The sequence below is a fragment of the Panthera tigris genome, chromosome E1 (assembly GCF_018350195.1).
Source record: "Panthera tigris isolate Pti1 chromosome E1, P.tigris_Pti1_mat1.1, whole genome shotgun sequence".
NCBI classification, from domain to species: Eukaryota; Metazoa; Chordata; class Mammalia; order Carnivora; family Felidae; genus Panthera; species Panthera tigris.
Window position 1 is genome coordinate 56,643,256 of NC_056673.1, and position 8,305 is coordinate 56,651,560.

The following is an 8,305-nucleotide window of genomic DNA, read 5'->3' on the forward strand; positions in this document are numbered from 1 at the left end:
CATTTGGCCATAAACAAGAATGAAGCACTCATACATGCTATAGCTTGGATGAGCCTCGACAAACACGGGTCCCTTCCGCTTGCCTGGCGCTAGGGCTCTCCCACCACCTGCCGCGGCGCACATCCCCCTGGAACCCGCATCCCCGGCTTCGGCCCCTTTAAGACGGCCATGGAGGACCCAGTTTCAAAGCCCAGGGAGACCCTCTGGCTGCCGCCTCTATGGTGAGTCGTCACTTCCGGCCGGAAGTCGGTGCGTCCCGCGGCTTTGGCGCGAGGTGGGGCGGGCAGCGAGCGCGGAAGCGTGCTTCCTCGTGTTGGGAGGAAAGGACCCCCTGCCCTTTTGTCCCCCGCACTTGGCTTCGGGCTGATCGCGGGGGCGGTGATGACGACTCTCGGCGGGGCGCGGGCCTCGCTCCCCGCAGGCCCCGGACGGGGAGGCAGAGGGGGCTCGGGCCGAACGCGGGCTCCGAAGCCGGGGCGGGGCGGGCAGTAGTAGGTGCGGCTGCTGGCCGATGAGTCTTGGAGGCCCCGCCGGGGCGGGGGACAAGGCGGCTTCTGGGGAGCGTGTAGATAGCGGATGAGACACCCTCCTAGAGCGCGTTGTTACTCTTTCCCCAGGGTCTCCTCGGAAAACGAGAACTTTCCCGTCCCCCGGCGATTAGATGCAGGCAGGCACCGATTGGCCGCTTTGTCCTCGTCGGTCACAGCACCCAGAGCACCCTCCCTATGGGGATCCAGGTATGCCAGTCACGGGGACGGAGAGTCTTGAGGCCGATGGTCTGGGGAGAGGCTCCTGTGTTGCTGAACCTGCCCGCTTGCGGGTGCAGCCTTGTAACCAGACAGCCCGACCCTGACCTAAAGTAAATTCCCGGGAGCAAGTTTTTCCTGGGGTTTGAATTTGCAGTAACAGGTGTGAACATTCTAGCAGCAGTTTGATGATCATGTATGATACTGCAAACAGGACCTACGCTGAAAGAAGGAAAAAACCCTTACAGTTAGTATCCCAGAACGGTGGTTCCCAAACATCTGTAAACAGAGTGTGGAGACTTTTAATAAATGTTGATAATTTTGGCCAGGCACCGTGCTGAACGTTAAGGGTACAGAGATGAACAAAACAGCCCAGGCCCTGGTTCTCAGGGAGCTACAGCCCCCGTCGGGGAGGAGAAGAGGTTAAATGATTGCACTAAAGAGGGTGTAATTCAAAGCCCAGCCTTGTCAGCAGGCGAATTACAGCGTGATGGAGGCTTTCCTAAGGATGGGATCCTTGAGCTGGAGTCTGGAGGATATGTGGGGGTTCCGTGGAAGGCTGGGGGGGGGGGCACGTGCAAAGGCCCGGGGGCCTAGCAGATTGTGGCTAGTGGAGGAGCCGAAAGAAGGCCATTATAACCCAAAAAGCAAGAGAATGGGGTGGAATGAAGCTGAAAAGGCGGGGAAGGGCCAGACCACACAGGGCCTGTGGCTCATGTGAGCATTTTGATCTTTCCTAAGATCAAATGTGGGGCATCGTGGGTTTTAAGTAAGAGGATGAGGTGCTAAAATCTGTAATTTCAAGAGAACACTGTGTACAGAACTGTGCTGTCCGATAGAACATGCCGCGGTGACGAAGTGGTCTACACCCGCCTTGTCCAGTTGAGCAGCCACGAGCCACAGGTGGCAGTGAGCACTTGGCAGCGTGGCTGGTGCTCCTGGGGAACAAGATTTGTCATGTTAATTTCAGCATAAACAGTCACACGTAGCTGGTGGCCGCCACGTCGGGCACGCGTGTAGCGCGTTTTGAAGGGCACGGGAGCACCTTTTTTGGGATCATGCCACACGCACCCTCTCGTGTCTCCTGCACCGCATCCCGTCCCGGGTCAAGGCTGAGAGGGATCCTGCATTTTGAGAACCCTCCCACTGTCTCCCGAGGAGCTCGCACACCGCAGTGCCTGCTGGTGGGACTTGGGACTTTGGGCTCTTGGCCAGACGTCCTCCTGCCCCTCCTGCTTCCTCGGCCTGGTGGGCTGTCTCCATGCAGAGGGAGCAGTGCCTGCCGGGGTCGCCGCGTCACGTCTGTGCCTCGGAGGGGGTGTGAGGAAAAGTTGTCCTGGGTGTTGAGGGGCTTAGCATCCGGAGAGGTGAACGTCATATGCTATGGAGCCACGGGAAGGGACATTTCCAATAGGACTTCGTGGAATGGGACCCCTGTGAGGACATAACGGCTGTTTCCAGCTGCTGAAGTGTGGCAAAAAGCAGGAAGCCTGAAAATGCTTGGGGGATGTGAGCAGCTCACACGTTGGGGCCAAACTGGGGAACTAAATGGCCGGAATCCGGCAGGACGGGAGGAAGGCGTGGGTGGGTGGGCGTGGGGTGTAGAGGCTCGGTCAGAGTTCAGGTTTGCCGTGGCTCCTGTGCAGTCAGGTTTCTGAGGAAGGCCCCAGGTGGTATGCGGATTACAGCCCAGGGGGAGGTGGGTTGGGAAATCACTGTGGGTGCCTTGAGGTAGAAGGTGATGAGCCCTCGGAGGGAGCCCGCAGGCTTGGAGGGAGGAGGGGCTGGTAGACGCAGGGTCACTACCTCCCACCTTGTGTCCCGGGGCCGCTTGCTCGATTCTGGAGGGTGTCTCACGGTGCTAACAGACTTGCCCAGGTAGAATAAAAACTGACGTGCACTTTCTTTGCAGGTGAGTTTACGGGAAGACCTGTGTGCAGGCTGAACGTGTGCCAGTTTCTTTTCTGCCTGGTTCCGTGTGCCTGAAATAGAATTGTTGGGGCCTGGAACTTTCCAGATTCCTTTGGTTTCATTCCCTCAACCATGTCACTTTGGAACGCGGGCCCTGTTTGTGCTTCAGACCCTGTTTTGTATGGACCTGAATAAAAGGGGTCAGTCCCCAAGGAGCATTTCACGCACTTCGTGGTTTTCGTTCCCAGCGACCTTGTGCGTGACGTGTCGCTTCTGCTTCTGAGAAACGTCGATGGCAGCAGTGTTCCCAGCTGGAGAGTGACGTAGGGAGCCAGCCACGGGTCTCTAGGAAGTGTGAGCGCTGGGGACGCGTGGAGGGAAGTGACTGTTGTCTCCGTGATCTGAGGGGGGCAGGGGGAAGGCTGGTGTAGCTCAAGGTGGTGGTCACCTTGTTCAGACGTCACTTGGGGTAGAATTTCCAAAGACGGCTGTGACCTTGGCACTGATTGCTGCCAGGCACTGCCCGTCCCTGCTCCCTCCCCGATGTCTCCGGCCCCGTCTCTCCCAGGCCTTCCTGTCTTCTGACTGTTCGTTCACCACCTACTGATGTGAGAAAAGGAAAACCCAGCCCGCCTGTGTTTGTAGCTGTCGCGTTAGTGACGGTTGTACACGTAGGGTGAGCCTCGGACTGTTTTCGTGCTCTCTTCTCGTTACAGTTGGGGTATAACGTCCTTTTTTTTTTTTTTAAGTTTGTTCATTTTGAGAGAGAACGTGAGAAGGGGAGGGGCAGAGAGGGAGAGAGAGAATCCCTCTGTGCCGTCACCATCAACGCCGGACATGGGGCTTGAACCCACGAACCCTGAGATCATGACCTGAAGGGAAGTGAAGAGTCGGATGCTTAACTGAGCTACCCAGGCGCCCCCATACTGGGTGGGTGTCTTGGCATCCTCTCCCCCGCCCCTCATCTTGTCCAGCTCAAGTGCGGGGAGGGTCGGGCCCACGGGTGCCTGCAAAGCCGAGAATGTAACTTCAAACCTGCAAGGTGAACTGTCAGCGGGCTTTATAACGGACCGACAGTCTGAGACTACAGATGTGGGGGTGGGGGGCGTGGCCCCCAAGGGAAATGTCCATTCAGAGGCCCCAGAAAGCGCCTCCGCACCGAAGGGCAGGCCTTCCCACGTTCCGCACAGCCCGGACAGTTAGCACGGGGTCTCCCATCCCAGCTGCGCCCTGGCCTGCACTGCGACCTCAGGCCCCTTCCCTGTTTCTTAGTAAAATGGGGGACTCTGATGACAGGGACGCCCACGGGCGGGTGCCTGGGAGGAGTCTGTGAGCGAGTCAGGAGCACTTGAGATCCGCCCTGGCTGATGGACATTCTCGGACCTTCGGAGCCTTTCACGGTGCTTCCGGCTGTGAGCCTCTAGGTTGTTGCTGCGCAGGCGGGCCCCGGGAGGGCGACAGGAAGGTCCTCCTTGCTGCCAAGCGTGGGAGCTGAGGCGGGTTTGCTACAGGCTCCTGGCTTTCTGAGCCTGTTAGTGTCCACGTTTGGGGCGCTCACACGAGCACGTGACTCTCAGTGTGGTCACCCGCCCTCTACACGCTCGTCTTCGGCGGAAGTAGCAGTTGCCCAGACTGACATTGTGTTAAGACGTGTGTACTGGGGAACACAGCGTGTGTTGTTGGCATTTCTGGAATAATAAGCAGCTTCGACGCCCGCTTCCTGCTTTGCTCTCCTGCGGTGTTTTTCTTGAGGGCAAACGGCCACCGTGGCCGTGGGCAGGGACCGGTCTGGCCTCGGTGGCGTCCAGCGGAGCAGCCGTGGGCTCTGTCTGCAGACTGGCTCGGTGAGTTACCGCAGCCTCTGCTTCGGTAGGTTCACCGGAGGCCTCAGATCGTTCTGGGCCCCCCTGAGCAGGAACGTGGTGTTTCCGGGGCGGGAAAGGCAAAACCGGATGTGCTTCGGCTGGGCGGTCGTCTGTGATGTGCACGTGCCCTCTTCCGTTCCCGTTTGACATCGATGTTGGCGGGGGTTGGGTGCTCGAGTGTCGTCCCCGGTGGGTCCACGTGGCTTGGTCTGAGACCTGGGGCGGAAGAGCCCGCCCGGGACAGGGGAAGGGATGCTCCGATGCGGGGTGGTGTGGGCTGAGACCACGCGGTCCTCCTTGGCAGTCCCGCAGCCCTCAGGATGCCTGCTCGTCTTCTCAGTCTGCTGGAGCGCTCCCCTGATGGGGCTGCTTGACTCTGAACCTGCACCCCCAGCCCCGTCTCTGCGACTGCACCTCGGTGCCCGAACGCGGTGTGCCGGGCGCTGTCGGCGAGGGGAGGGCAGCCCCGAACCCACGGGAGGAGACTCGGGAGGCCGTTTCGTGTGGCTGATGCCAGCGGTCTCCCGCTCCTTCGGTCGCAGCTCCTTCATGCCTGCCTGGGCGCGGCGACGGTGTTTTCCCCAAAGAACACATAATTTGAAATAGGCTGCGGTAGGACGCCCTTGGGCTTCAGCATCTCTGGCTTTTGTTCCTCTGGATTGTGTGAGAGAGGGTTGAAGTAGGGGCAGGAGCCCAGGCTGCCAAAGACTCTTCAGCGGAGCACTAGATCACGAAACGCGTGGTCCGCGAGAAGTGATTTTTAATGTCAACAACAGCCGTGGAACACAAAAGGCCCGTAGCAGGAAACGGAATGAAAACAACCGCGGAAGAGTTACAGCGAGTCATGGTTTTGAAGTTCCCTCTCTGGCCACTAGGGGATGCAATCCCACACCACCCTGCTCTCTTTGGCAACTTGGTCCAGTTCTAGGTTTTTAATGCAGCCGAGCCCTTATTTCACCAGAAAGTTATGCGGAAGGTTAATCTGCAGGGCTGGGCTCTTTGTTAGGAATCTGCCAGGGTGTCCCAGTTGCACACGGTGTCTGGGAGGTGTTGATCGTGTCATGGACGAGCTGAACCAAACCCGGGCACGGGACACTGGCGCTTGGGGAGAAGAGGGTGATGCGACGTTCCATCCGGATTCACTCCGGATTCCCCACCCGACAGCAGGTGGCTTTACTCAGTGTGAGCAGATTTTCTTTGGTAAGGACCCCCGTGCAATACACAAACCGGTATTTGAGGTGCCAGACGTGTGTGAAGGGTTTAGAGGCATCTCTCCAGAGAACGCTGCTCATAGTTGCAAGTTGAAAGGTACAGACCAAAGCTGAACAAGATCTATGCCGAGCTGGTGAGGTCTGGATTGCTGGTTGTCGTCCGCTTGGGAAGTGCTGCTGAATCGGGGGAAAGAGTTGCGATCCCGAAGCCTAATTTTAGGCAGAGTACTAAATGTTCTCGGGTTTGTGACCCTGGTTGACTGCTTTCTGATGAATTGAACAAACGGTGGGTTGGGCGCCTCCTGCTGGCCACATGAGGCCGGGACGGGAGCCAGTCACAGGAAACTCCCCGCCCCCGGAGCGCGGGGGACCAGAACCCAGTCCTTAAAAATGTGGAGAAGCAGGGTATGTGCTCTGCAGGAAAGGAAAACGGGGCCAGTGTGGAGGGGTGGGTGGATGGGGGGGGGGGTTCAGTTTCAGAAGGGGTCGTCAGGAAAGGGCCCAAATCCTAAGGGAAGAGAAGAAGTCACGTGACAGTCTGGAAGCGCGGGGGCGGGGCAGAGGGAGCAGCCAGTGCAAAGGCAGCCGGTCCGGCCCGGCACGATGGTGAGTGAACAAGGCTTTTCTGAGCCGGGTTGGAGGGGCCGGGGGCGTGGGGGCTTGCGGGGCCTTGTAGGAAAGTCTGGCCTTTACTCCCCGAGTGGGTGTCACTAGCTTACATGTCTTCTCTCATCTTTTAGAGACCATCCCCCCCCCCCCAACAGAGTAGTTTGCATTCGAAGCATTTCCTGTTCCTGTGTCAGCAGATTTGCCCCCTGATTGGATCCAAGATCTGCACAGTGTGTCCCCTCCCCTTGGCAGCTGTGGGAGGCTCCCTCTCGGCCCTGCTGAGCCGTGGCTGTGGCGTCCCCAGGATGGCTGACACGGCAAGAGACATTTGGGTGTAAGCTCCTGGGACAGCCGACCTGGTGCCTTTCACCTCGCGGATGAAGCCGGAGTCGGGCCACACGTCTGGTCTCAGAGCAGCAGGGCCCCGGGCACACGGGACTCGGTCCTAGGACTCACCCGCTGGTTTTTTTTTTTTTTTTCTTGCCTGTTGCCCCCTCGCAGGAGCCGTGTCCCTCCTTGCTTTCTCAACGAACAGTAGATGTGTTTTCATTTAAATTACCGCCAAGAAGGCTACAGAAAGCGCATTCTCCTCGAAGCTTTACGAGGCCGAGGCTTGTCCCGGTTTCACGTGGCCGTCCATAACGAATGTGGCTAAAACAGCTCTTCGTTCCGGTATTTGTGCAGATCAGTAATGCAGCCACAGCAGAAAACTTGTTCTTTTATTGCAGACTTAGTTAAATACGGAGCCGAGTGAGTCATTGGAAGGTCACGTGTGTCCGGGCCCGGCAGCCGTGGGGTTGTGGGATGGTCACCCAGCACCGCTCCAGAATGCAGCGGCCGTCAGCACAGCGCCCAGATTACCGTGTGGAATTAACATAAGACTTGGCCTTTCTTCGGACAACAAATTCTTTGTGAAAACCAGACTTGGGTTTTTACCCTGACCTCCACTAGAGGCTCTGTGAGCCGTGTGTGTGTCCGTCTTTGCGGCGGTGCCCCCCCGCCCCCCCGCCCGACCGTGGGATACGCTTCTTAAAGCCCAACTTCTGACATACGTGCCCCTTTGGGAATTTTCCTCGGTTGTCCTCCAGCGGGGTGAGCTATGGGCGGAGTCCCCTTCACCCACGTGCCTTCTTTGTTCCAGATCGCTGCACCCCTTTGAAAGTCAAAGGAGGAGATAGGAGAGAGGAAGGAGTCAAAGTAACAGAAAGGTGTTCCTTCTCCGGTCATTGTAGATACGTGTGAGCCCTGCTGGGTGTTTGCCTGTAGTTTTTTCCGCCCACGGTAACAACGCACAAGTTGCAAAGCGCAGAGGATTAAAAGGCTGGCGCTGAACAGCAGCTCCCGGCGCCCGGCTTCCCAGGGGCCTGGCCTCGGCGCCCGCTTCGTGCGGCTCTGTCTTCCAAGCGTGCGGGTCTCCTGTGTCTGAGTAACATCCGTGCGCTGCGCCTTTTGACCCGTCGTCTTGAGCCTTGCCCGCTGACTCCCTTTCTGGCGGATTCAGGCTGAGCACTCACGGACCCCCTCTGCTTCCCCTTCCCCGTCCTCCAGTACAGTCCTCCTGCGCGATTTCTGTTCAGCCAGCGTTCACAGTTGTCGTGCGGACACAACAGTCGCCCGCCTCCTGGACTCGTCTGGCCAGACCCTCTGCGTCTCCTTCCCGTTCCCCGCCTAGTTGTTGTCTCGCGGTTTCCGTGGCCGAACTTTCTTTGGTGGCCAACTCTCATTCCTGCAGGGCCCGGAGCCTCTCTGCCTAACTTTGCACAAGGTCAACCACGTCTCGTGATCTGTCCGTTTGGTCTGTCGCTTAGATGTGTGAAAGACTTTGCACACAATTCAGCTGTGGTGGGAGCGTTGTTACGGTTTTGTTACAATCTCGGGTGCAAGGGGAGAGGCCCCAGGAGGCCAATCCCCAAAATGATCTCAGTTAGGGATTTTGTATTTTGCAGGGAAGTTTGGAATATTT

At 58.1% G+C, this 8,305-nt stretch overlaps 1 long non-coding RNA gene and 1 other non-coding gene across 3 annotated transcripts; both read left to right on the forward strand.

Annotated features, from left to right (window-relative positions):
* Positions 1-241: 241 nt before the first annotated feature.
* On the forward strand, positions 242-2,878 carry LOC102956500. 2 transcript variants are annotated; one of them, XR_001511246.2, is made up of 3 exons: positions 242-274; positions 618-737; positions 2,659-2,878. It is a non-coding gene; the product is annotated as an uncharacterized LOC102956500 (long non-coding RNA). The 2 variants fall into 2 exon arrangements; XR_006211404.1 differs by having other exon boundaries at positions 262-495.
* LOC122233859 lies at positions 774-962 on the forward strand. The gene has a single exon (XR_006211583.1).
* Positions 2,879-8,305: the final 5,427 nt, after the last annotated feature.